Below are 27,398 nucleotides of genomic sequence, written 5' to 3' on the forward strand. Positions count from 1 at the left end.
CATATGGTATGTGCCCCTAACTAGCTCTTATTCACTCCTTCACCAAATGTATCTGCACCCAAGGGTTACATGGGCCTCAGGGGGTTACAGTGGGCAGGAAGGAGAAGGCAATCTACGTGGGATTTACCATGTGTTAATGCAGAGAGGTTGTCCCCCTGCTAATATATGTGCTTCTGGAAGCCATGGCATTGCCTTAATAATCTCTATACACTAGCCAAAGAGTGAATATTTCTTGGATATAAAACAAATGGGGGAGGGGGGGAATGAAAAAAAATGCACTTTTGGAAATGAATTTCATCTGGAGAGAAGTCATCAAAGATGGTGAGAAAAGAGAAAAAAAAAATCTTGGTAACTTTTAAGTAAGAATGAACAAGGTTTCACTAAACATCAAATGAAAGAGGACCAGGAAAGCGTTGGAAAGGCCCCTGGGCCTCGTCCCTCCTGTCAGTGGCTGGCATGGTTGTGCAGGGGGGTGGTCAGAGCCTCAGGCAGCGGCCTCCCAGCAAGGGCAGTCACTGCCCTTGCCTCCTGCCCCTCTCTGGGGTGGCCCTCAAGAGTCCCGGCCCCTTCCCACACTTCTCCTGCTGCTGTGTTGCAACTTTAGGGGACACGGATTTCATCCCTTCTGTTGCCAACACCTTCTGAGAAGAGGCACCTCATTCTTTCCTCGCTGCCCCCCATGACCCGGGTCACAGAGGCGCATACATGACAGGACCAGCCGACAGCAGAGCAGGGCAATACTTAAATAAGAGTTTCAGAGAAGCACAGAGAGTCTTCCCTCATGACGGTGACAAAGCACAGTTGACCTTGAACAACACAGGGGTGAGGGGTGCCTACCCCTCACGGTTGACCACAGAGAACTTTTAATTCCCCAAACTTTAACTACAAGTAGCCTACCATTGACCAGAAGCCTTACTGATGCCATAAGCAGCTGATTGATCCGTATTTTGTACACTGTATGCCTTGTATACTGTATTCTCACAACACAGTCAGCCAGAGAAAAGAAAACGTTTTTAAGGAAGTCACAGGGGAGAGAAAATGCATTTAGTGTATACTGTAAAAAAGCCACGGGTAAGTGGACACAAGCAGTTCAAACTGCATTGCTCGAGGCTCATCTGCCACAGTCGAGATGCTGGAACACAGCAGCACGCTCGGTAAGTGGTCACAGCGCTTCCCACCATCTTGAGAGATCACGGAGCCATCAGCCATCCAGCAAGTCTGTGTCGTGTGCCTACTGTGCGCCAGACCCCATGGGCGGCTCCGGGATGCACATCGACATGCATCCCCTGAGGCCGGCACGTTCCGGCCGGAGGAGGCCTGTCTGTCAGTAAGTAAGTGCGGATGTTGTCAGCCGGGTCCTACTCAAAGGCAAGGAGCCCAGAAGAAGAAAGACAGGTGCGCGTGAAACAGGACGTCAACTGCCACGGCGCCGGTTTCGTGTGTCTTCTGTCCAGACGCGTAGCTGGTGGGTGAGGGTGTGACACAGCACAGAGAGGGCGCGGTGCTGTCAGGGGGAAGGTGCACAGGGGTCCCCAGCGAGCTGGGAGAGGCTGTCGGACGGCTGGAGCCAGGCCGAGCCTGAGACAGCAGCCGCCCAGGGTGGGGACGGCCAGCAGCCGCCAGTCTGATGGTGGCCCAACCTTCAGGCAAAGGGGGGAGTGTTTGCCTCCTCAACACAGCGGCCCAGGGTACAGACTTGATGTCCCCACTGGTGCCCGGTGTCCTGGATTCTGTGCCCAAACAGCTCGTGTGCTACCAAATATGAGGCCAAATGAGCCCCAGGCAGCCTTGTTTGCTGGTTCCTTGCGTCATAAATATGGCAGTTCCAAGATCCTGGAGTTGCATAAAACGTCATGTTTCTTTCCTGCTTTAAATAAAATAAACACTGTTTGAAATGCCCTGTCCCTCCTCTTGGGGGGCCAGGAACCCAGGGGAGTCTCTGCTCCCATGACACATACACTCACGCCCCACACCCACTGGCAAAGACACTCTCCTCGACTGAACTTGAGCCAGGCTGCTCTGAGATCTGGTCACGGTGCAGGGGAGACAGAGACGGACGTCCGCGGACCCGGAGCCCCCACGACGCTGGCGGGACATTGCCAGCAGCTGTGTTTCCTCCACTGGAGACACCTGTGAAGAATGAAGATGCGTCCAGGGGGGCCGAGTGACGGGTGACACAGGAGAGGCCAGGGGTCGGTGCAGGTGGCTAACCAGCATGAACGGGCCAAGTCTCAGCAGCGGCCGTCTCACACACCACGGCCCTGAAAACCGCCACCTCCTTTCCCAAGAAGGGGCAGCTGTTCAGGAGCCAAAGCAAAGTCCCAACAACTGGACTGTGTCACGTCTACGGGAGGACAGGGGGGTCCTGTTACGTTTTGCTCTGCGCCTCGTGTCCGGGCTCTGAGAGTATGTGGCACAAAGCAAGTGTTGACCACGTGCCTCCTGGAGGCGGAGGGCAGGGCCACACGGGCGGGATGTGGCACGTGAGGGTGGTGGAGCGAGGGAGGCAGGATGCGGGAGGGCGTTCAGCTGGGGACACTGGACTCGAGTCTCCCTGTCAGTGTTTCTCAAACTAGGTTCCGGCAAACTCCGCCCTTCCCGCTCCGGGCTCTCGGGGTCAGCCCGCCAGTGGCCCCTGTCCCAGCGGCAGCTTCATGGTGCAGGACACCCTCCTGGGGACGCTCCCGAAACTTCGCCACGGGGCTGCCTGTGGCCCCAGGGAGGGTGCCAGGGTCTCCTGGGGCAGGAGACAGGGGCTCCGGAATCAGAAAGGAAGTGAAGGACAGGCTGTCAACTCACCCAAACTTCAGCCCTGAGGGGATCTTAGTGACGAACAGAACCTCCAACTTGTTTATGGCCACAGTTGTGCCACACAGTCAAGTGACTAAAAGCCATCAGATTGCTCACTTCAAAAGGGTGAACTTCACAATAGAGATTTTATTTTATTGTACATTTTTTAATGTTTATTTATTTTTGAGAGACAGAAGCAGAGCTCGAGCTGGGGAGGGACAGAGAGAGAGGGAGACACAGAATCCGAAGCAGGCTCCAGGCTCCGAGCTGTCAGCACAAAGAGTCCCGTGTGAGGCTTGAATCCACAAACTGTGAGATCATGACCTGAGCCAAAGTCAGACACTTAACCGACTGAGCCACCCAGGTGCCCCTATTTTATAACTTTTTAAAATATTTATTCACTATTTTTGAGAGACAGAGCACGAGAGGGGGGAGGGGCAGAGAGAGAGGGAGACACAGAATCCAAAGCAGGCTCCAGGCTCGAGCTGTCAGCACAGAGCCCGACGCGGGGCTAGAACTCATGAACCGTGAGATCACGACCTGAGCCGAAGTCGGCCGCTTAACCGACCGAGCCACCCAGACGCCCCTGCAATAAAGATTTTTTTGAAAACGGGCATTTTCCACAACGGGGAGCCCCCGACCGAGCTCCTGACCGAGCTTTGGCACGCAGGGGGGCCTGGTGACCTAGTTCGTCAGCAGAAAGAAGCTCGGGAACACGGAGAGAGAGCGGGTCTCAGGGGGCCCTCTGGACGGTGACCCAAAGGGGTTCCAAGGACACATTGATGCGGCGAGTTAAACATAAAGAAAACACCCAAATGTGTGCGGGATTAATGGAAGTGCCAGAACAGTCCATGCCCTTAAAGATCACGCGGGGAAGTCACCGCCCTGGGAACGCTTCGCCACAGCAGAAAATCACAGTCAGAAGCGGGAGACAGAACTCTTTCGATCCAGCCTGCCCATGGAACAAGGTGTCGCCGACCTGGGCTCCCTCCTTCCCTCACCCTGGCCTCACAGCAGAGGGTCGGTCCTTCCCCAGATTCCAGAACGGGAGGAAGAAACTGCCTAGGGGCCTGGGGCCCTACCCCAGGACTCCCTGACATGCATATGCCCATTGACGTGCCCAGAGATGTGTCTACACCAAGCACTGTCCACGCAGCCTCAAAGCAGAAGTGACTTGCCTCCAAGTTGTCCCCATCCTCCAAGGAGGCTTCTGAAGACCCAAAATCACAGCAAGACACTTTCCTCTCTGCCTAAGTTAATTCTGGTTTTTCTCTTAGTTTTACTGCCATGAAGTGATTAATCAATGTCTCAAACCTCTCAGATTATAATTTTTAGATAATGTTCTACAACTGCGGAGTATTTAAATAACTCTTGCATGAGATTCCTACATTTTATCCTATTTATAAGTACTGTAATTACACTATCTTTATTATTGCCAATAAATTCACTAAAATAACCCAGACACACAGCCAGATTTTTGTCTTCTAAAATAAATTCAACTTTTTTTCCTCCTTTGGTTTTATTGCTATTACTAAGTGTTTACGCCATGTTTTAGAGACCTGGTAAGATTATAATTTCAGGGTAGTGTTTTATGTGTTCGTTCCACACATGTGAATCTTATTAGTAAATGGCTCCCATCTCATGTGATTTCTAGACGGAGCAAATCGAACGTTCCTGTCACTCTATTCAACACGTCTCTTCTATTGATCCAGAAACTGCGATAATTTCCTCCCGTTTGGTGTCACTGCTGCGGTTGGGGGACCATCGCTCAGGTTGACGCTGGACAGGACTGACATCCCTGGGACAGCGATGTGTACGCGGAGCTTCCGTGGCAGAGAATTTCCGAGCGCCCTGTCCCTTCCCGGGTCCTGGACCGGAGGACGGGGTGTGGGTGCGGCCGGCTCTCAGGGCCCCGAACAGGAACTTGGGTGTGGACGGACAGATGGATTCGCTCTAGTTAGGAGACCAATAGGTTCAACTCACTAAATTTAAGTTAAAACAGTTTGGGGAACACCGTGACGACAGGTCGTGGTTTCCTTCAACACTCACGGTGTGAGCGTGTCGGCTCCGGGAGGCCGGCCCTGTGGACGCGGCTGCCTCCCCACCTCGGCCCCGGGAACCAGGTCCCGACAAGGATCTCCTGCTCGCGTGTGAGTTTTCCTCCACGGGCAGCCCGTCCTCACCCAGGGTCCCCCTGCCCCACTCTGACCCCGGTCAGCGTCTCAGGACCCGGCTCCCCAGAGCTCACTTTGGGGGTTCCCACAGACGAGATGGGCCCATGGGCACATCCGACGGGGACCTGAGCCCAGCAGTGACCCCGAGGGCACGGGGTGGGGCTCGATCTCCCGCAGCCAACCTCCCCGGGCCTTCTGCAGGGAGACAGCCCGAACCCCACTGACTGACCGTTTCCAGGCATGGTGACCAGGATTCAAAACACCGGGTCTGGCTTGATTGTTTCTTTTTCAAAATCTACGCCGATATTTCTACATCCGGCTGAGATGGAATAACAGGAACTGGAGTTACCCTCTGGTCTGAACCAAGAAAACACCGGACAAAACAGGAAAGGGCTCTCTTGGAGACGCTGGCCATGAGGAAATGAAGGACATTACGCCGCAGGATGGGAACAAAGCCCAGCTGAGCCCCCCGCCCCCCGGTGCCCGCTCACCGCCCGGGGACAAGGGGCTGGAGCGTGGGGAGCTTGATAAGACAGACCCAGGACAGGGGAGCGCTGAGCAGGACACGCGTCTGAGGAGAGCAGTAGTCACGCGACTACGAGACTCCGTGGCCCCCGACGAGGTAAAGCACACAACGTCCGGATCCAGTGAAGTGCCACCAGGCGTGCCACGAAGCAGGGAAGTGTGACCCATTAGGACAAGTTGATTGAAACAGGGTGACGTGACACAGGTGAATGTGTTGGTAGACAGGACACTGCGGCCCTCGTCACAACTTGACCCCGTGCGTTCCAGGAGGGAGGGGGAGACGCGCACCTTAAACAGGGTGGAGAGAGGCCAGAAGGACCCAGATCAGAGGCCCAGAGACAAGAACTGTGAGTCTCATATGGAAAGTGGCTGGATGGGATCAACAGAAGGTCCGATCTTGCAGATGAACTTGAACTTACTGAATTTGAAGGCAGCGTGAGGAAACACGGAGATCAAAACACCAAACCAAGGAGCACAGACCGCATGATTCCACCGACACACGGTTCTTGGACGTGACGGCACAGAAGCGCCCCCCACCCTTATCTGCAGGGGATGCTTCCAAGTCCCCCAGCAGATGCCCGAAGCCAGGGACAGCACCAAACCCTCCAGAGACTCTTCTCTTCCACATATGCACCTGCGGTGAAGTGTACTTTAAACTCAGGCACAGCACGAAATTAGCAATAACTAATAATAGGGCAATTATAACCATGCACTATAATTAAAGGTACGTGAACGTGGTCTCTCTCTTCTCGAAATGTCTTCTTGCCCTGCACTCGCCCCTCCTCCTGGGAGGCTGGGAGGTGACGGAACGCCCACACGGTGAGGTGGGCCAGTGACGAGGGCTTGTGATGCAGGATCATCTGCTCCGGGACCACGGCTGAGTGCCGGTCACTGAGACCACAGTTAAGGCGGGGGACTGCTGCATTGCACAGTGACAGAACCGTGTCATCACGCACCTGGGGGTGGCGGGGATGGGCGGGCGTGGGCGGAAGGGGCCTCAGAGGAGCATGAGGGACTCCGGGGAGTAGGACAGGTTCAATATCCTGATTGAGGGGCAGGCTTCGTGGGAGCAAGCACACGTCCATCTGACGAACTGTACCATGATTTAAAAACATTAAAACGTGGTGTAGGTCAGCCACAGCCCGATACAGCTGGTAAATGTGCAAGAGAGAGAGAGAAAATACATGAAAGGCTGCTCAACCACGTTAGCCAGAGGCCCGTCTGGGAGGACTCACCATCAGTGGTTTTCATTCCCTTCTTTTTACCGTCTGGTTTTGCTAACTTTGCAACCATGCGTTTGTGCTGCTTTTTGTATGATTACCTGTTGCTGCGTATTAAAGAATCACAATTTAGTAGCTCGGCCAACGCTTGCTTCACTGGCCCACGGTTCTGTGGGGCAGGAGTCAGCACGGCATGACCGGGTTCTCTGCTCGGGGTCTCACGAAGCCGGAACCGACGCGTGACCAGGCTGTGTCCCCTGCGGGCAGTTCTGGGGAAGAACCGTCTCGTTCTGTTGACCTGTGGAGGCGGCCCGCACCTCCCTGCTTGGTGGCCCTCGGGCCGGCGGCATCACGCGACCGTCTGCAGGCCGGCAGGACCACACACGCTCTCTGATCGGACCTCCCTGCTCAGACGTAAAAGGCTCCAGCGACTGGGCCGGGCCCACCCAAACGACCTCCCTTTGGTTGACGTCCAAGTGCACTGGCCCGCAGCCTGAATTATACTCACGAAGTCCTCTTGGCCGTGTGAAGCATCCACAGATGTGCCCACGCCCCATTGCACGGGGAAAAGTGTCCCAGGCAGGTGCCCCACGCGGGGAAATGTCGGGGCCCCTTTAGAATCCTGTCCTCCATAATTGGGTAAAAAAGGTTAAGTTTTCTGTAAGATAGAAGGGACACAACTGAGCTGCGGTCTTGCCCAGGACCTGAGAACGAGCGGAGCCCTCGAGGCAGAGCCGGGGGTGGTGGGGGGCAGGCTGCAGAGAGGAGGGCGGCCCTCCGGCTCCTCACCCTCCCCGGGCCGTGCGGTTTTCGGCCCCGGGGGGGCCACACGCCTGACGCTGAGCCAGGAGCTGGGTGAACGGCCGTGAGTTCCCATCGCTTCGTCCGCTGTCCCCTGGGCCTCGGTCACCCCGGGGGGCCGTGGGCCCCTGGAGCAGCCGCAGGGCTCGGAGGAACAGCAGAGCTCTTTCGGGCCTTGCCCTGGACCCGCAAACCCCAATCCTTCCAAAAGCCGTTCCTCGTCAGCACCTCACGCGGCACCTTCGCCACACGACCATTTGTCAGGACAGCGCAAGGGGGGACGGTCCCTGCACGGCAGCGGGGGGACGTCCTCGGAAGCCCTCCTCCCCCCAGCCGCCCAGAGCGCACGCCTCACGGCCCTGGCACGGGGGCACCGTCAGGGTCCCCTGGCCCACGCCCGAGGCTCTGAGGGGGAGGCGACTGCCTGTGTGCGCACGTCCCCCCGCTGCCCACGGTGGGTCCCCGGCGCCCTCACCATGAAGAGAGCACGTGTGGAACCTGGCTCTGTGCTCCCTCCTTCCAGAAGGACCAAGAGTGTCGGCCCCGGTGCTTTTCCTTGACCCCCATGCAACCGGATGTGGAACCTGCCGGAACACGGCCTCCAAGGGCAGGGGGGCAGCAGTTCTGCTGCCTCAGGTGGAGTTACAACCTGGTCCTCATGCTCCACGACCAGGCTCCGCCCGGAGACCCCGGCGCCGCCCCTCGGGCTCCCCGACCCTCTCACCTCCGTGTGACAGCCCCCGGGCCCCCCCACCGCCGTGTCCCAGGCCCATCTGTGCCCGGCGCAGCGCATCCTTGCGGGAAGATCACTCACATATCCGTGACAGCGGGTGACACGTGGAGAGGCGTTCACGTCACACCCAGACGCCCGTGCTGTCCACAGAGCAGATAGAGAGGCCGCCTGGGCCGGGCCCGGAGCCCCGGGAGAGCCCTGCCCCGCTCACCAGGTCCCTCTTCCCGGGGGGGCCTGCCCCGGGGTCCCAGGGTCTGTCCGGGGCTGCGGCCGAGGGACGGACGCACTCTGTTCTGTCTTCACGGGCTGCGTGTTTTCACGTGTTTCTCCTTCAGCGTCTCATTGTTTTCCTCCCAGGCCCAGCGGAGCATCACGTCGGGGGGCCGGGGGCAGAGAGACCGTATCTCTGTTTGTTTGGGTCGACAGAGCATTTTCTTTCCTTGTTCAACACTGTTCAGATTTCCAGATTGTTTTCCACCTCTCGATGGTATCTGGGCCGCGGCCAACAGAAACACACGCGTGCGCCCGCGGCCGAGGCAGGAGCGCAGAAGCAGAGGCCTACGGCTCTTGTTACGTTAGCTTCTCCGGGGCAGATCTGTGTCCATTAATCACGACCAGGCAGGTCCGACTTCCCTGAAGCCAGCCCCCCGGGGTGCGGGGGGTGGGGTAAGTGCCACCAGCCCAGAGTGAATTTCTGGGAGCCAATGCCAGCGTTCTCCCGCAACGGCCAAGCGGGCAGCAACAAACCAGCGGACACGAGAGGGAAGGCCACGCTCGCGGACGGCGGCAGCTCCCAGTTCTCTGAAGCATCGGGTCGGGAGGCGGGCAGCACGCAGCCCCGATTCCCCGTGGTCCGTGAGGGTGACCGTGCCCAGCTACGGGGAGCCCCGCATCCCACCTGACGCCTGGCCCTGCAGGCCGTACGTGCAGGGAGGGGACGCTCCTGGGGTCGCTCTGCCCCCATCACCCCACGACCCCGAGGAGGCCAGGACACATCTTGGAGACCCTCCGCTGCCAGTCTGGCTGATTTGGGTGTGGGCACACAGGTGAGGGTCACTACCGTCCTCAGTCGTGTGTGTGTGAGATATTTTGTAACTGGAAAGGAAGTCGTCTGTGAGTCTTTGGACCTCGGGTGCATCGTTGGAGAGCGGCTCCCCGGGGACCGAGGTCCTGGCGTTTCCCAGCAGGTGAGAGGGGACTCCAGGGCCAGAGAACTCTCTGGCACCCACGGGATGTCCGCAAAGCTCAGGGCTAACCAGAGGAGGACAGGGCAGCGTGTGTGTGGGGGGAGGGGGGGCTGCTGTTCTGGAAGCCTGAGACACCCCCGCCCCGCAACCTGCATTAGCAGGGAGCCGGGTCGAGGCCACACGGCTCTGGGCAGAGCTGAGGGACAGAGAAAGGCTGATTGCAACAAGGGCCAGCGGAGATGTCCACCTGTGGAGGCGCTGACTGTGCTCGTGGACCTGAGCAGCACCTGCTGTCCCCTGACACCCAGAACCACCAGCGTGCCCGGTGACCGGACTTCGGCTCCCCTCCCGCGTGGCACCTCCTCATGAGACCATGCTCCGAGTCCTGGTTTTCTTGGCTAAAACAGAGGTGGACAGATGAGAAGATCGCTAGGTCCCTCCTCTCCCAGGCTGCGGCTTCATGTGCGACACAGGTGTGACGCATGCAGGACCCAGAGGACACAGGCAGGGGACTGCCGCGCCCTCAGCGTGGCGTGCAAATCCCCCCCGAGGGCATCTCTGTGGGACCAGCAGCCCACAGGCCCGGGACTCTGGGGACGGGGCCCCGCCCTCTCTGGGGTGCAGGCCACCCGGGCATGACAACTGGCCGAAGCGGCTCCCCGTGGGGCAGGTTGTGTCTGGCTGCCAGCCCTGAGCCAGTGTCCCAGGTGGACGGGCATCCTCCCCACCGGGCTGAATGTCTGTGCGGGGACAGGGGTCCGGGAGGGTGCGCTCCGCCACAGTGTGTGCACCTGGGAGTAAAACCCCCGGTGCCGAGCCGTCTTGTCGCTGCAATGCGGGCCTGGCCCAGAGGGGCGGCGCCCAGGCGGCGGGGGCCTGGAGCCGGGCCCCCCGCTCCCCACTGGCTGTAGAACCCCAAGCAGAGCATCCTGCGTCCACAAACCTCAGCTTGTGCTTCTGGAAAGGCAGGCAGCAGGCCTAGTGCACCGAGCAGCGTGAAAACCAGATGAGAAAACGTGCACGAGGGCCCCGGGGCTTCAAACTCGCCCCAGCCGTCGGCAGACCGGCAGGTGACGTAGGAGCTGTCAAAGTGCGGGACTCGGAGTCAGGCAAGACACCCAGGTGGCAGCGCAGGGGTGCCTCCAAGCTCCTGTGACCCCCTCGGTGAACGGGGGTGAGATGCCGACCTGGGAACACGGCCACTTTCGAGACACACTGCAGAGCCGAGATGCAAACGCGTCAAGAGTAAAATGACAGAAACAGGTGCATCACTCAGAGGCAGACGCGGGAAGGCTGGAGTGGCCACCCCGGTGGCAAACACAATAGACTTGGGCCAAATATACTGCTGGGGGTCAGCGGGACGCTGTGCGACCGTCCGCGAGGAAGAGCCAATTACAGAGCAGCCACCAGCACATCTCCAGGATCCGTGGAGCAAAAGGGGCAGGAATGGGAGTGCAAGAGACCTTTCGACAACCACGGCGGGAGCCTTCAACACCCGCCGCGGCCCACAACAGATGTGGCCAGGACACGATCACCGGGAAATAGACCCAAACGCACAGAAAACCTGCCAGCCTTCCACGGGGCGCCCCACCAACCACAGGAGACACCTTTTGGGAGCACACACGGAACGTTCTCTGGCACAGACCACGTGCTGGCCGCAAATAAACTTCCATCGTGAGAAAGGACGGAAACAGCGCTGTGTTCTGTGACCGACATGAAATGGTAACCAAACCGGGAAGCTCGCAGCAACGTGTTAGACGACACGCCCTAAATAGTAAATAACTAAGGAGTCCAAGGATAAATCAGAAAGTAAGCCTCCGAATACTTCGAGATAAAACAAAAACGAGACCCAACAGGCCCGCACGTGCATGGTGTGGCTAAGCGTTGCTAGAAGGACACTCATGCGCTAAGGGACTGCGTTAAAAAAGCACTATCTCGGGACGCCTGGGTGGCTCAGTCCGTTAAGCGTCTGACTCTTGATCTCGGCTCAGGTCGTGATCTCACGGTTCATCAGTTCAAGCCTGGAGCTGGGCTCTGCGCTGACAGTGCTGAGCCTGCTTGGGATTCTCTCTCCCTCTCTCTCTGCCCCTCCCCTGCTTGTGCTCTCTCTCAAAATAAACTTAAAAATAAAATAAAATAAAATCATAAAAAAGGAAGAGACCTACCTCAAGTCTTTCTGACTTGCCATCTGACGACACCGGAAAAAGAAAGCACAATAAATGTCAAGGAAGCAGAGGGAAAGAGCTCGTAGAAATTAGAATGGAAGTTAATGAAAGAGAGAATGAAAAAAAAAAAATACAGAAGAATCCACAAAACCAAAGCCAGTTCCTTGGAAAGTTCAATAAAGCGACGACCCGTTAGCCAGCCTGACCAAGGAGAAAAGAGAGGAGACTCCAAACTACTAAAATCGGAAAGGAAAAGAGGCGGCACCACCAGCAACCTCACAATAACACCAAGGCTTGTAAAGGAAAGGGCGTGTTGGTGATGACGGCAGCGCCGGGAGGCTGGCGCTCTGCAGGTGGGAATGCGACCGGAGCAGCCGCTGTGACGCCCGTCAGCCCCTCGGTGAATCAGAGCTACCGCGTGGCGCAGCGACCACTCCTGGGTAGACGCTCGACAGAAGTGAAAACACGCGGCCACGCGAACAGTTGTGCAAGGACACTCAGATCAACAGGTGGAACCGACCCCCGACGCCCATCAACTGATGCCCGTGAGAGCCACACGTGGCACAGCCACACAGAGGGGCGTGTCGTAGACTCTAAGTCCAAAGTTCTCTTTTGGCCAGCAAAAGAGCGGACGCAGGATTCAGACGAGGGATGGCTACTGTTCGGGAAAAAGACAAGAGCCCGGAATAAGGGTCCTTGCCCCGTCTTTATTCAGATCAGAAGGCTTGCAAACGCGATGGGCGTGTACAAAGAGACAAAGAAACCAGGAACGTTAACTTGTGGATGTGAGGGGGGAAGGGGGATTTCGAAGACATACAGCGTTTGGGGCTTGGGTCAACATAAAACAAAATCCAGGCGCCGGGCAGATGGGTAGATGGTTGTTAACAGCGGACAGGAGGCGCCGTGCCTGTTTGTCTTTGCCGGCCCAGGGCAGGGTTGACAAGACATCTTTTCTTTTGTTAACCACCTCCGCTCAGGGCTGCTTTGCCTAAAGCGCAGCCGTCCAAAGTCCAATTCACCGATTTACCGAACCTGGCCCTATTCTCCTATGAAAGCAGCTTTCTGCTATAGTACTAAATTTGGGGTGCTTTCACCCTGAATATCTCATCTTGTTATTCCTGTGTATTGGGCACCTTTGTGCCATTTATCTCTCAGGTCTTGGCGTCTCTCTCCCTATTTTGGGGGGCTCAGCACCCCCTCCCTACTCTCGGGGTGTCTTTGCACCCCCTATTCTTGGAGTGCCAACCTGGTTTACCCAAACTCGGGTGTGCGCATTACATTGACTTCGTATTTCTTTGTGCCTTGTTAACCCACTGGTGTAAGCCCGGGGGGTTCCTAAGCTTATCCCCCACGGGGCGTTATTCGGCCACGACGAGGGAAGACGTGCTGACACCTGCTACAGCCTGGATGGACCTTAAACACACGCTCGGTGAGAGAAGAAGACACGAAGGAAAGGTCCAGAACAGGCAAAAGTGCACAGACACAAAGTGGATCAGCCGTGACTCGGGGTGGGGGCGGGGTGGATACTGAGCGTGAGTGCTAAGGGCCGGGGTTTCCTCCTGGGTGAACGAGGGGTTTTAAAACTCACCACGGTGACGGCTGCACGTATCTGTGAGTATACTAAAAACCACCGAATTGCACACTTAGAAATAGAACGACAAAAATGTCAGCCCGACGAACGCAGCAAAGCACAAATGGGAAAATCGTTCGTGCCTGCAGAGATGAGAAGAGCCTGCTGAGAGTGCTACAGGGCGACAAGGACGCCAGGAAGTGACTCAGAAGCGCGAGCCCAGGTGGCCGGACTTTGGCTCCGAGAGGGGTTAGCCTGAGAAAGAACAAAACGCACGCGTAGCCGTCCCGCCCGAGGCCCGCCCGAGCCCGGCTCCGTGGGACCCCGCTAAGCGTCTGACCCGGCCTCTCACCGGCCTTGCGTGAGGGGATCCCCAGCCCCAGGGTCCCAGTTCCACTGGACTCTGGGGTGGCGGTCGGAGTCCCAGCTGTGTCCACACTGCGGTCCACCCTGCTGGTCACCCTGTCCCCAAGCAGGAGCGGGAGACGGCAGGCTCTGGGCGCCCGCCCTCCCGAGTGGGGTCTAGATCAGACAGCAGCTCAGGAGCCTACCTATGCGAATCATGCCCAGTGCCCGTGGGCTGGGGCCTGCCTCGAGCTCATCTCGTTCAAAACATCAGACGGATTTCCAAAAAACCGGGGTGGAGACGCAGGCGTGGCCTGGGGCCGGGTCTCCCACGGGAGTCCCCGCCGTGGGCACCGGAGATCAAGTTCACATTTCCCTGGGACGAAACATTGAAAAGGCAGCAGGGTGGAGCCCAAAGGGAGCCTGCTGACCACACCCCGAGGTCAGACACTCCCGTGTCCCAGCCAGCGTGGGCACTACCGGGGTGGTCGGGAAGGCCTGCCCTGGGCCGGCCCTGTTTTCCGAGGCGCCCACCAGCAGTGGGCAGAGCACGAAGGCGGCCCGGAGACAGTGGGCAGAGGATTCCCACCCGGGGAATGATGCTGCTGCCGATGAAGGCTACGCGGACAGTCTTAGGCCACGAAGTAAAACGGGTAACTCGCCATCGCCACAAGAGCTAATTCGGGAGCTAAATAACCACTGTCGCTGTTAGAAAAGTGATCTAGAACCCGCTCCATCGGTATAAGCAGAGCGAAGGGCCTTCCGCGCCGATAGGCCAATTGACACGAACCCCGGACAGGCATTTTAACGTCAGCGAACCCGCAGGAAACAGATGTTGGAAGTGGCTGAGAATTACACGGGGGGCGGGCAAGAGACCGCTGGGGATAGAGGGCAGGCGGCAGGTCGCCTCCGTCAGCTGGAGGACAAGTGGGTGTGCGTTTTACTTCAGATACTATCCAGCGTCTGCTACGATCGCACACGGCTGCACTGAAATAAAGCGAGCAGAGGAGGAGGGTAGCCGGGGGGACAGTCTTCTGTTGTCCCCGGCACTCGCGAACGGCTGGTGCAGGTGTGTTTAAACACCTGGCCTCACTTGCCGGCTCGTTGCCTTACCTTCTGTCCCTGCTGGCTCCAACTGCCTGTCTCTTCAGGGCAGGGCTTGTACCGATTCCTAAGCTGGTCCGGGACACATCAGCGGGGACAGAATTTGTGAAGTTTCCATTTAATGTTTGAACCGATTGTGGCTCATGAATACACACGCCTAATATCTTTGGAGACACCCTCCCGCCAACACAAGCTGCGACTGAGGAAAGCTGTTCCCTCGCGGTCGGTCCTCACAGGGAGACACTGGTCAAAACGCAGCTCTCGGGGGACGGCCCAGGACCCCCGGGATTGTGCACAAGTATCTGTGTTCGTCGTATCTTCACATGAATCGGAACTCCAGCTAGCCAACGTTCCGGATAGTCTTTTGTGTACCTGAAAAAAAAAAAAGAACGTTTGGCCAAGAGAAAACCCAAAACCAAATGCATCGCACTTCGTATGAAACTGTTCGCTGTCCAAGTTGGGTGTCACACATTGTGACATGGGCCCTTCGGATCCAAGCTGCCTCGCAGGAGGTCCTGCCCTCCCTCTGGGGCCAGCGCTCAGCTTCTCCGCCTACCACACAAGGTGGGCCAGTTGAGAGGTCAGCAGGGCCCAGGATGCACGTAGACTTTCCAGTGGTTGGAAGGTGCCGGAAGGTGGAGGCAGGTGGGCCCCAGAGATTCAGCCGAGAAGCATCTCGTCCAGACACAAGCCGGTAGTTGGCTCTGTTCCCGGTTTGTCACCCACCGTCAGGGTCTCTGTCCCTCATTGCTTGGCACGCCTGCATTCTGCGACAGGACAGCCCTTCTCCAGTGGCCCGAGTCATCCCTACCTGGTTCTGCTAAAGACGACTTTCCTCTAACAGCACCTGTAATCAACATTTTGGTGTTGGGTTTGTGGGAAAGTTAACGGCTGGAAGGAAATGAAAATTCTTCTGTTTCTGTTTTAAAAGTAGTCTGAAGCAGTTACAAGATTTTATGTTGCCTGGTGGTGTATCAGTTGGGACTTTTGGCTGCACGTAACAGAATGACCCTGCGATAGTTTAAGCAGAAAAGCAAATTTATGCTGAGGCTGCTGGACAGCTTGTGAGCACGGGGCTGGGAGGGGTAAATCAGGGAAGGGAGACGGCTTCCCCCTTCATCTGCTTGACCCCGGCCCCCGGAGCCACGCGATGGTCAAGTTCTCAGTTCTGCCCCCCACCCAAATTCCGACTTCTCCTTCTGGGCTCTGGCGCACAATTCCAAGGGGGGACCAGGATCCTGGCAGACATCAGATGACACAGTCCATTAGGGTAATTCCAGGAGGGCTTAACAAAGAGACCAGTTACTAACGTGCGGGCAGGGAGAAGGTAAGGGAACCACAAGGGACCAGAAGACAGGAGGCAGCCTCTGGGGGCTGTGACCTCAGCGGGGACACAGCCAGGGACGGGGAGCCAGCAGGAACGGTAGGTATCCTGACTCCTGGCCCCCCTCCTCCCCATCTCCTGCTGCGCTCCCCAACAGGCCAAACGCAGGGGGGGAGCGGAAGTCCCAGGGGGACCCCCAGGGGGAGGCAGGCAGATGTTGGCCACACTGGTCCGCTTGCCAGCACAGAAAGCGGGTGGGCAAAGCCCTGCCTCACCTGTCCGGTATCGGGAGTATCCACACAAGAAGACCCTGATTGGCCCAGCTTGGATCACGTGTCCACCCCTGAGCCAATCGGCTGAGACCAGGAGAAGCGTCAAGTGTGCCAATATGGCAGCCCCCACGTGAAGGCGGATGCAGGGGTGGAGCAGGTGGCACCTGCGGAGAATGAGCCCGCCGCGCCGAGTGCCCCGCCCCACGCCTCTCTTGATAATGTCACGACTGCCTCACAGCACGGCCCACCGACCCGCAAGCGCGGTGCCCTCTTCCACGCTGAATATGGGGCGGGAATGTTCCTGAGACACCCCAAATTCGGCAGGTCCCTAGTGTCTTCTGTCAGCGTAGCCCTGGGCTCTGCAGGAGGGGAGGGCTGGTCTCTGCGGAGCCCATTAGCCGGGGTCTGAGCCGTAGTGGGGGGGAGGGGGCAGAGGGCAGCTGAGCCCGGGGGTGGGGCCGAGCCTGGGGGGCGGGGGGGGGGGGGGGGGGTTGGGCCCAGGGGGCGGGGTCTGAGCCTGGGGGCGGGGGGGGGGGGGGGAACCGAGCCAGGGGCGGGGTCTGAACCTGGGAGGCGGGGGACCTGAGCCCGGGGGTGGGGTTTGGGCCCAGAGGGCGGGGTCTGAGCCTGGGGGCGGGGGGAGCCGAGCGTGGGGGGGGGGGGGGCGGTCTGAGCCTGCGGGCGAGGTCTGAACCTGGGAGGCGGGGGGAGCTGAGCCCAGGGGTGGGGTTTGAGCCCGGGGGTTGGTGGGTAGCCCGCGGGATGGGGGCTGAGTTTAAGGGGTTGGGGGGGTTGAGCCGGGGGCGGGGGCTGGGGTTGTGCACGTGGAGTCAGGGTGTTGTTTGGCGCTTAATAGCCCTGGCTTTGGAAGATAACTGGGAGGAGTCCAAGTGGGATCCAGTATCTAGGCCCCAAAGATGCTTTCTGAAGCCCCAGTTTTGTTCTGTTACTCTGCTGATGAGCCTCGGCCCCGGTGAGCAGTCCCTCCCTGGGAGCTGGAACCCGGCCGGGCTCCCTGGTCTGCGTCAGCGTGGAACCCTCCAGGCTGCTCAAGAAGGCAGCAGGGTTGAAAACCGCATGCAGGCGCCATCCTGGGGGCCCTCCTTTGGTGCAAAGGTACTCAAAATGATGAACACGGGTTCCCGTGGCCAGAGTGTCATCACTTCATGACATCTGGGCTCCACAGTCCTCCCCTAGATCAGAGACCTCTGCTGCCATCAGTCCTCCCAGGTGTCGTGGGGAGGGGAGGGGAGAGGAGGGCAACCAACCAAAGCCTGAGCCTTGCCTTCCAACCCCCTACTCCTCCCCATCTGCCATCCTCCCCCTCCTCTTTCCCCTCCCCGTGCCAGCACCCGGAGCCCGGAAAGGTTGGTCCCCCCAGAGACACCCCGAGGGAGCCATCTCAGACACTGCATTTTCCTCTGCTCCCCTCCCCCAGGCTGGATTTCTAGAACTAGGGGATGATGCTGCAGACTAGGGGAGCTTTGCTCCCGGTGAACTTGAACCCCGGGGGTTTCTAACCCCCAAAGAGACCAGGCCCTAACAGGTGCACCAAGGGGGCAGGTGGCCAACATCAGGACCAAAGACTTCCCTCCTTCACTCCCTTCTCTCTGCACGTGGAGCTCGTGGGCATTTCTCGTGACTCACTCCCGCTGGCTAGCGACACTTCAGCGTGTGCAAGACTAGAACCAGGCGCGCCCCCGCGGATCAGGCGAGAGGTCTGCGAAAAGAACAGGAGTCCTCGTGAGCGAGCGCAGCTGACGTTTCTTCTCCGCTGGTCATTTGTCTGCCCTCTCTCCAGGTGGGGGACCATGAGGATCCCCTTTCACAGAAAGAAGCAGCAGACCGGACGCTGCAGGAGAAGCCGGCGGGCCTGGCCCCTGGAGGTGGCTGGCAGATGGTAACTTTCTTTCCGGAGAAAGCAAGTCTCCAAACTCACCAAGGTCAGCTGGAGAGGCTGGTGGGCCTCAGAGCCCAGACATCTAACCACCCGGCCACCTTGCCCCATCCCCGCGGGGCAGAGAAGGCTCCGGGGCCTCAGATGCCACATAAGGGAGAGGCCCGTGTTTGGGGGGAGGTGGGGGGGAGGTGTGCACCGGGATCACGCCAAAGCCAGCCGGCACAGGCTTCCGGTGTCTTCTTGGCTCTGGAGGAAGGAGGCAATGGGGGGGCAGTGAGGGATTCGGCCTGAACCCCAGGCGCAGACACAGCAGAGGAACTTGGATCTAATGCTGAACGTTTCTGTGCTCACATTTCGGAAAAATAAATACTGTGTTCACCCAAAGCCCTCACTGTGGCCTTCTCCACCGGGCTCTTCAAGCCTGAGTTGGGGGGGGGGGGGGGGGGCGGCGCTGCGACTCATAAGATGGGTCAGGAAGTCAATCTAGTGGCTCACAACTAGTGTTTTCTTCCTAACGAGTGGAACAGACTGGAACGTAACGACACAGAAGATGCCAGACTGCGCAGTCCAGAGCGGGGGCTGTTCCGTGAAGAGACTTTTCTGTCGCGCACATGTACACAGAGCACAGGTACATGGGGCGGGGTCATGCTTTGTGACACACTGTGTGAATGTCCTTGCTCTGTCAAGAGCGGCTTCCGGGGGCGCCTGGGTGGCGCAGTCGGTTAAGCGTCCAACTTCAGCCAGGTCACGATCTCGCGGTCCGTGAGTTCGAGCCCCACGTCAGGCTCTGGGCTGATGGCTCGGAGCCTGGAGCCTGTTTCCGATTCTGTGTCTCCCTCTGTCTCTGCCCCTCCCCCGTTCATGCTCTGTCTCTCTCTGTCCCAAAAATAAATTAAAAAACGTTGAAAAAAAAATTAAAAAAAAAAAAAAGAGCGGCTTCAGGGGCCACAGAGGATGTGACTGAGCCAGCTGCACGTGGCCGGCCAGGCGTTCCCTGGTGTGGACCGATGCCTCGGGAGTCAAACCTGGAGGCAGCCAGGGGGCGAACCCCTGGAAACAGGCAGGACCCCTGGGGAGGGCTCTGGGGTCCCCTGAGGCAGATCTGACGGATTTTAACCCAAAGTAAGATACGGCACAAGCCCAGCCAATGCTGGGGTGCAGCTGGTCATTCCATTCAGTCTAAACAACGTTCTCCAGGGCAGTCACATGCCTGTTTTATACGCGGGGAAACCGAGGCCCAGCGTTGAGAGGCGTGGCAATCAACAGCAGTGGGATTGGAGAGCACCCTCTCAGCTGACCCAGGCCACTCTCGTCTCATCGGAGCTATGACGAATCTCTGGAGAAGCAGGCTTCCCGAGGATGCCTTGAACCTCACGATGTGCTTTCCGGGAACACAGTAACTAGGGACCCACACTCTTTATTGTGCCCGAAACACGGAGCAGGGAGACACCTGTGAAACTTGTCTGGAGATGACCCGGAAGGGTGTTGGCCACGTCAGTCCCGCACGCCCCGCGACCATCTGCGACCAGGCAGCTCTAGATCCTTCTGGATCGAGACTCCCAGATTGAAGGTGAGCTTCTCCGCAAGGCCACAGATAAGAAGCACATCTTTCAAAGAGGACCGCACAGGGCCCTGTTTAGAAATAAAGAAGAGAATCTGCGAGCACTTCACAAGGAAGAGAACAGAAATTATTCGGCGTATGGTCAGAAAATCATTGCGGTTTGGTCCAGGGTCTGACCTTTCTTGCTGTTCCCTGCGGTGTCCTTCCTTGCTGTCAAGCTGCCCGCGAGCCCGTCTCTCCCCTGCTCACAGATGGCCCCTTCTTAGCGAGCAGCTGCCGGTTCCTCCGAGGCCCTGCAAAAACAAGATCACGGGGGCAAGGAGGTGGGGAGACGGGTGTCTCTTTCAGATGCAGGGGCGCCAGTGTCGGGGTGGTGGTGCACTTCATGGCCTTGAAGTCCTGGGCAAACCCAGGTGGCCTTCCTGCCCCAGGGAGAGGCACTTGTCTAACCCCAGGGCTCTGGGGAGCCTGCAGCCAGCGGGGACCCGTTCCAGGGAGTCTCGATGAGAAACCCCCAGTATCAGGAGAGCAGCAGCTGTCACCAGCCCACGGGGTAGCCTTGATGGGTGGCAGCTCTTCTCTCTGCCCAAGTGGCCCCGGCCAGCGTTTCTGTAGGACCTGGGGAGGCCCTGCTGCCTTCCCACCCGGGAACGGGGTGGGACCCCAAATCTTGGCCGTGGGGCTACACTGCTTCAGCCTCGCCAGCACCCTGCCACTTGCCAACCCTCATGGTCGCCCTCACGGTTTCTGGGAAAGGTCACCCCGTTCCTATGACAGGTATCTATGCCCACCCCGGCCTTTGACTTCTGCTAAGGACACGAGGCTTTCGCTGGAAGGAACCTGGGGTCACAGCAGGACCACTGAGTCCTGCTATGCTTTTCAGAGTGAGGCCTCCATGTGGTCTCATCCCTACGCCCTGTGTGTGCAGGACCCTCGCTCTGATCAGGCCTCACATACCGCAGTGTGAGTCCTGGTACGGTCCTGACAGGAGGGGAAACCGAGGTCTCATCCAGGCCACGGCTGCAAGACAAGGCTCAGACTTGCACTGGGGACCCACTGGTCAGCTCCTACCCCGCCTATGACCAGAGGATCCAGGCCCTTGAGAAAGCACCACACACAGTGTCGGAGAGGAGCACTCAGCACAGACAGGGACAGGAACAGGTGCACGGACGGTGCAGGAGGGGAGCAGGCACACAGCACCCTGCCCGGCTGCCGGAGGGCTGAGGGCACAGTCAGCTGGCAGAGGGCAAGGAGGGCAGCCAGAGGGGCAGCACAGAGCCAGGAGTCAGTGGCCTCCCCAGGGAGACTGGAAGCCTCTGGAGACGGGAGCAGGGTGGTGCCCACTCAGGGGCCGCAGTGCTGGGCCACCTGGGGCCACTCCTGTCCAGGGAGGGGAGATGTGGAATGTTCCAGGTGGGTCTGTCCTCATGTCCTTAGCGGAACCACGTTTGCACCCTGCACCCTGTGCACCGGGGATCCCTGCCCCGGAAAGACACACATTACAGGGGTGCCGCTCAGGTCCGGATGGCCTCTGAGCCGTGACAGACCACGGACTTGAAACCAGAGCAAACCGGGGAGGCCTTCGTGCAGGAAGACTGGGCCCGCTGGGATGTGTGTGGCTCCCGGTCGCCCCAGAGCGGGGCCTCACGCCCTCTGAGGCTGATCTTCCAACGTGGCCGAGGCCACCTTACTAGGCCCAGGCTGCTCCTCCTCTGATGCAGGCCGGAGTCCCCGGAGTGTCTGCGGGATGGGACTCGCATCCCGGGACAGCTGCCAGCAGCAGACCCCGAGTCCTGTCCTGCAGTGAGGGTTTCAGGGCCACACAGATACCATGCTGGGTCAGACACTCCTGGGGCCCCAGGGACACCAAACGGTGGGGATCTTGCTCTACAGGTGGGTCTCTTGAAGCTAGGACAGGCCTGAGCGCAGGGCAGGTGCTTTTCTCTTGGCTCAGGTCTCCCTTTCCGCTCCTCCCTCCCCCCTTCCTCCCTCCCCACCTCTTCCTGCTTCCCCTCTCTCCCCTCCTCCCTCTCCCCTCCTGCATCCTTCCTCCCCCCTCCTTCCCTCTTCCCCCCCTCCCTCCCTTCCTCCATCTTCCCTCCCCCCCCCTCCCCCTCCTCCCTCCCCACCTTCTCCTGCTTCCCCTCTCCCCTCCTCCCTCTCCCCTCCTGCATCCTTCCTCCCCCCTCCTTCCCTCTTCCCCCCTCCTCCCTCCCCTTCCTCCATCTTCCCTCCCCCTCCTCCCCTTCCCCCTCCCTCCTCCTTCCCTCCTCCTCTGCTTTCCCTCCCTTCCTTCCTTCCATTTTTCACTTTCCCTCCATTATAAACAATCGCCCCTAACAGAGTTTGTCGTGCCTCCGTGCTAAGTGCACTGGGTGCCCCACCCCGCCCAACCTCTTCTGTGCTCTGGAAGTGCCAGCATCTTTGGATAGTGTGGGAGCTGTTCTGAAAGGCAGCCTGGCACTTGGAGGCTTGACCTCAAAGTCTGCAGGATGTGTCTGGTGGCGAGTTGCAGCCCAGACCAGGCGAGTGGACCCCCAGGACGGAGGGGCCGTTGGGACCTCCCCACCTCCACCTTCCAGGCCAGCGGCACAGAGACCTTTGCCCCAAGCCTGGAGACCTTTCTTGAGAGAGAGTCCATGCCGCTCCTTGGACGGCATAGAATCCCCAGGGGTCACGGGGCCTTGGAAACCAGGGTGTGGGAGCAGCTGCGGGTGCCATAGTCACTTGAGCTGCTTTGGGCTTGGGGACATGGGGCCGTGAAGCCTCTCACCCTTCAACCCACACCCCTTACCTGGACTCCTGGGCTGTGTAAACCTTGAGCTTCTTCCCTGGCCTCCCATCCCATGAGCCCTGGAGCCTGTCCCGGGGCCACCTGCGGGGACAGGCTTCCTGTCAAGCCACTCATGCCCGCCAGCCCACCTGGGAGGGGGTGCAGCCAGACCAAAGATGCACCCTGGGGCCTGACCTGGGCGTGTGGGGGGCAGGGACGGTGGCCTGGTATCCTGTGGCTGGCCCACACATGGGCAGCTGTTCATGTGAGACTTTATTGAGGGATATTTTTTAAGGGTCTCAGGTTTGAGAGGAAATGCCCTTAGATTATGTCCACAACATGCTGACAATAAACCATATTGCTGATTACATCCACCCTTTACCACCGACAACCTGGTGTAAGTCATAGAGAAGGCTCACGGCTCTTTTTGCAACTGTGTGCTTTACCAACCTGTAAAAATTTCTTTTTAATATTCAAATATTACATATTTAATATATTAATATGATATATTAAAATATTTAATAAATATTTAAAATAATAAATATTTAATATTCAAATATAAAGTCTGTACTGATGGGACGAGGCATTACCTGGAGGGGAAAGGGACTTAAATGACAGCAGATTTCTCATCCGAAAGCCCGGAGGCCAGAAAAAATTGGCACAATGATTTCCAAAGAAGAATTACCAGTCCCAGATTCTATACCCAGTAAAAGTAGCCTTCAGAAATAAAGCAGAAAAGAAGGGATTCTGGGAAGAAGGGGAATGAAGAGAATGTCGTCTCTATGCAGGTACCTGAGTACGTGGACATCCGCGGGCAGAAGGGGGGACATGGGACCGAGTCTCCCACCGCATACAAAATTAACTCAAAACCAACCACAGACTTGGATGTAAAATGTACATCTCTAAAACTCTTAGAAAACAGCACAGGAGAAACCCTGGGGATCCAGGCGAGGGAAAGTGCTCTGAAACGTGACCCAAAGCACAATCCGTAAGAGAAAAAAACGATAATATTGAACTTTGTGAAAATGACAAACTTCTGCTCCTGAAACCCCCGCGTGCAGGCCAGGTGACAGAGGACTCACTTCTGCCCGCGTGAAGAGCCGCAATCTCAACAGTAAAAAATACAAACAGTCCACTTAAAAAATGTGCAAGGGATGTGAGCAGACATTTGGGGGGGTGGGGGGAGGCCGATTAGCACGTGAAAAGACGTTCAACATCTTCAGGCACCAGGGAAATGCAAATTAAGACCCCCGTGAAGTCGAGCCCACCCCTCACCGGGCAGAGACTGGAGGAAGGACTGGGACCCCGGCAGAGGCAGAGAGACAGGTCTCTCCCAAGCGCAGGTGGGGTGGCGGCCCTTCCACGGGCACGTTTTGGGGTCGCTTAATAAAACCCAAACCTACAGTCAGGGTCGGATCCGGCAGCCTCACGCCTGGGCACGAATCCCAGAGAAGTGAAAACTATGTCCACCCACACACTTGTGTGCAAACGTTCACGGCACCTGGGGGAGGGTCCGTGCCCCCCTCCCCCACGCCGTGCGCTGGTTTCGCCGTGTCCTGTGCGCCCACAACCGTTGCACCATTAAAAGGAAGCCAGCAAGCAAAGCACCGTCCCCAGGTGAGCAGTGCTGGGGGCCCAGGAGGCCCGGCTCCCTGCAACCCCGGGCCCCGCGGAAGGGCGTCTGCGCCAGACGGCACGAGGAACAGCAAACGTGCGGGCAGACAGGCAGGCCAGGGGCCACCGTGAAGACACGACTATTCCAGAAACGGAAGAAAAATTACACCCGAGGTACTCTCATGTGCCAGGGAAATCCGAGCGCGGCGAGTCCGCGCATCACCAGCCAAGAGAGCACACGAGAGCCCAGAACACCGGCCGGAAAACACGGAAAAACGAAAGCGGTTCTGCTCCGCAGGGGGCCCAGTAACACCCCCTCCTGTGCGCCCGCCCCTCCCGGCGGCCCCAGGGCGCCCCCAGCCCTGAGCGGCTGCAGGGGTGCGGCGGGGCCGGGCGCGCGGGCGGCCTCCCTCCCCACCCCCGGGCGCGGCTCCCTGCGGGCGCACCGCCCCGGGGGCCGCGTCCGGGAGCCCGGCCGTCGGTTCTGCCCCTTCCTCGGGAGCCACACGGCAACCCGGCCGCCCCCAGGTGCGCCCCCCCGCCCAGCCGGGGCGCGACTCTTCACCTCGGTCTGCCGCTCAGGAGCCCAGGGCAGCCACACCCCGGGTTCGGAGGTCCTGCCTGGGTCCCCGCCCCGTGGGCGCCGCCAGCCACGCCTCCAGACGCTTGGTGCCCCGGCCCCTGCCAGCCCCTGCCAGCCCCTGCCCGGGGGAGCCCTCCCCCCCCCGCCCCCTCCCCACGCCACCAAGGCGGTCTGGGCCACCTCTGCCTCTGCCCCTCCGGGCTCCTCCACCGGACGTCGGGGTCAGGGGTCCTGCTGGTCTGCTCCTTGTACCCCGGGCGCCTCCCCCCGACTGAGTCAGGGACCCCAGGCCCCCCGCACCCTGGGTGCCTTTCCCTGAGGATGGGGTCAGGGGAACCGCCCACCTGCATTCACTCTGGGTTGCGACGTCCTCCTCCCCCCCCCCCCACCGCCCGAACGTGCTGCCCCCTGGGTGGTGGGGGGTGGGGAGGTCTCCCAGCCCCTCATAAACGCACAGAGAGCATCCACTCTGAGCATCCCCCTGGGTGAAGCAGGTGTGGAGCAGGGAAGACGGGGCTGGCGGGAGGTGGGGGGCTGCGGGGGCCGCAGGAGGACGGCGGCCAGATGACCACCACCTACCCCGGAGTCGAGAGGAGGGGTCGGGAGAGACAACGGATGGACGCCTGGGCCCTGGGGGGTGGGGGTGACTCAGGGTAGACGGGGGCCTTCAGGAGGGCACCTGTGCAGACACCAGGTCCCCCCTCTGCCGCCTCGCCCTGCTCTCACGCGTACCTCCCCGGGGCCTGAGGAAGAAGCAACCCGCGACCACACAGTTTCCCGTCTGTGTGGGAAACTTAACAGCACTTAACTGACAGTGATTTTCCTTCCTGTTAGAAGGTGCTCCTCCCTCAGTGCATCTCCCCCACCCCCGTTCCTGCCCTCCACCTGCAGGTTCCCCCATCTTCTGGAAGGCTCCCCCAGCCCTCCGACCGACCGACCGACCGCAGGGGACTTGGGGAGGGAAACCACCAGGTTTCACCCACTCCGTGGCCGTTTATAGCGGCCGCCCAGGGCCTGGCACGCGGTAGGTGGTGGGGGCACAATGTCACTCTGTCACAGGCCAGTGTCTCTTCTCCCTTTCCAGCTGGGCCTGCAGCGGCTCTCCCCCCGGGCCATCCTCGGGCCATCCTCAGGAGCCAGAGCCCTACCCCAACACCAAACCCTCCTCCTGAACTGCCGCTCCCCCTGCTGCCTCCCCCTCTCCCACTTCCACATCCTGCTGACCGCGTGAAGGACCCGGCCGGCCACCCGCCCTTGGGTGGTGGCCTGGATCCGTGGGCCCACAGGCAGACAGGGAGGGCGGCTGTGCTGGGCCCTGGTGCTCCCTTTACAGCTGCCCTCCCTTGGGGTGGGGGAGGGGACGGGCGAGCCGGGCCCCTCCTCCACTCGCCCTGCCCTTCCACCTCCCCCCCCCCCAGACTTGGCCTTTCCCTCCATCTTTCGTCTGGCCCTCTTTCCAAGGCTATCTTCCCTGGGTTCTATCCTCAGCCCCCTGACACTAGGGGAAGACCCCTAGTGTCCCGGCCAGCTCCTCCCCGGGTCCCTTCCTGTGGTAGTGGAGGCCCCAGGGGTCCCGGCCGTTCCCACCTGGTCACTGGCGGTGTGGCCTCCCCCAGCCGGGTGAAGGGGTCTGGCAGTTGTGGGGGGGGAAGGGGTGAGGCACCGAGTGGAGGGGGGCGGTCTTCACCAGGGCCTCTGTTTCCAGGCCTGCACCACCCACAAGCTCCCTTGCTTCCCAGGCCAGGCCAGATACTCCAACCCCTGTGCCTGGGATCTCTCGTGTGTGACCCCGGGTCAGCTCGGGTGCCACGTGGGCCAGGCGGCTGTACCCACAGTTCAACCAGACACTGATGCCGGTGCTGCCGTGAAGGTATCTGGCAAGTGTGGTTAGCACCCACCATCAGCAGCCTTTGAGCAAAGATCGCCTTCTGTTACGTGGGTGGGCCTCGTCCAATCAGTTGAAGGCCTTCAGAAAAACGCAAGGTTTCCTGGAGGAAAGGAAGCCGGCCTTAAGACTGTGGCAACAAGTCCCGCCCGGATTCCCAGCCTCGCCAGCCTGCCACGCGGATCTCAGACTTGACGGCTGCACGGTTGTGCGAGCCAGTCCCGTAAAACTTAAATCTCTCCGGGTCTCTCTGTCTCTGGGGAACCCACGCTTGATTCGTTCAACGAGTGGAAACAGCTGCTGCGTGCGGGCTCCTGCTGGGTCCTGGGAGGACAAGAGGAGACACTGAGCAGACCCCTTGCGGGTCGGAAGCCCACAGCGCCAGGAGGAAGAGGAGGAGCCGGGCGGCAGGTGCCTCCCCTCAGCTCGCAGTCCCCTCACAGGTGCCTGAGGCCAGGGAGGGGACGGGTGACCCGAGGCAAGGGAGGAGCCCTTCATGGCGGGCCACATCTCTCCCCCCACAGATTCGGACCCAGAGACCCGAGGCATCTCCTGTTCCTTGTATCCCCGGGCCCCACCCGTTAGGGAAACTGGAGACAGTCGCATGCAGCGACAGGTGACCCCGGCGGGTCAGAACCGGGGCCCCGGGACCAGTTTTGGCTCACACCTGCCACGGGCTCTGCCACGCTCCCCCGCTGGGCCTGGTGGTAACCCATTCATTTCCTAATGCCCCTGGACAGACCCTCTGAGACCGGGGTTGGGGGAAAACGCGGGCCCGCGGCAGCTGCTGCGGGCCCACAGAGGAGAGAGCCACAACTGCGGCAAAACCAGAGATTAGGTGCCCTTACCTGCCAAAGACGGGCGATTACGCC

General features: G+C 59.4%; 1 long non-coding RNA gene across 2 annotated transcripts; it reads right to left on the bottom strand.

The window, feature by feature from the left end:
- Positions 1-1,406: 1,406 nt before the first annotated feature.
- Positions 1,407-16,446, bottom strand: LOC122226863. 2 transcript variants are annotated; one of them, XR_006205797.1, is made up of 4 exons: positions 16,214-16,446; positions 15,171-15,461; positions 14,624-14,986; positions 1,407-2,130 (listed from the first exon to the last, which is right to left on the bottom strand). It is a non-coding gene; the product is annotated as an uncharacterized LOC122226863 (long non-coding RNA). The 2 variants fall into 2 exon arrangements; XR_006205796.1 differs by lacking the exon at positions 16,214-16,446 and having other exon boundaries at positions 15,171-16,201.
- Between the last annotated feature and the right edge of the window lie 10,952 nt (positions 16,447-27,398).

The sequence above is a fragment of the Panthera leo genome, chromosome C1, assembly GCF_018350215.1.
Source record: "Panthera leo isolate Ple1 chromosome C1, P.leo_Ple1_pat1.1, whole genome shotgun sequence".
Taxonomy (NCBI): Eukaryota; Metazoa; Chordata; class Mammalia; order Carnivora; family Felidae; genus Panthera; species Panthera leo.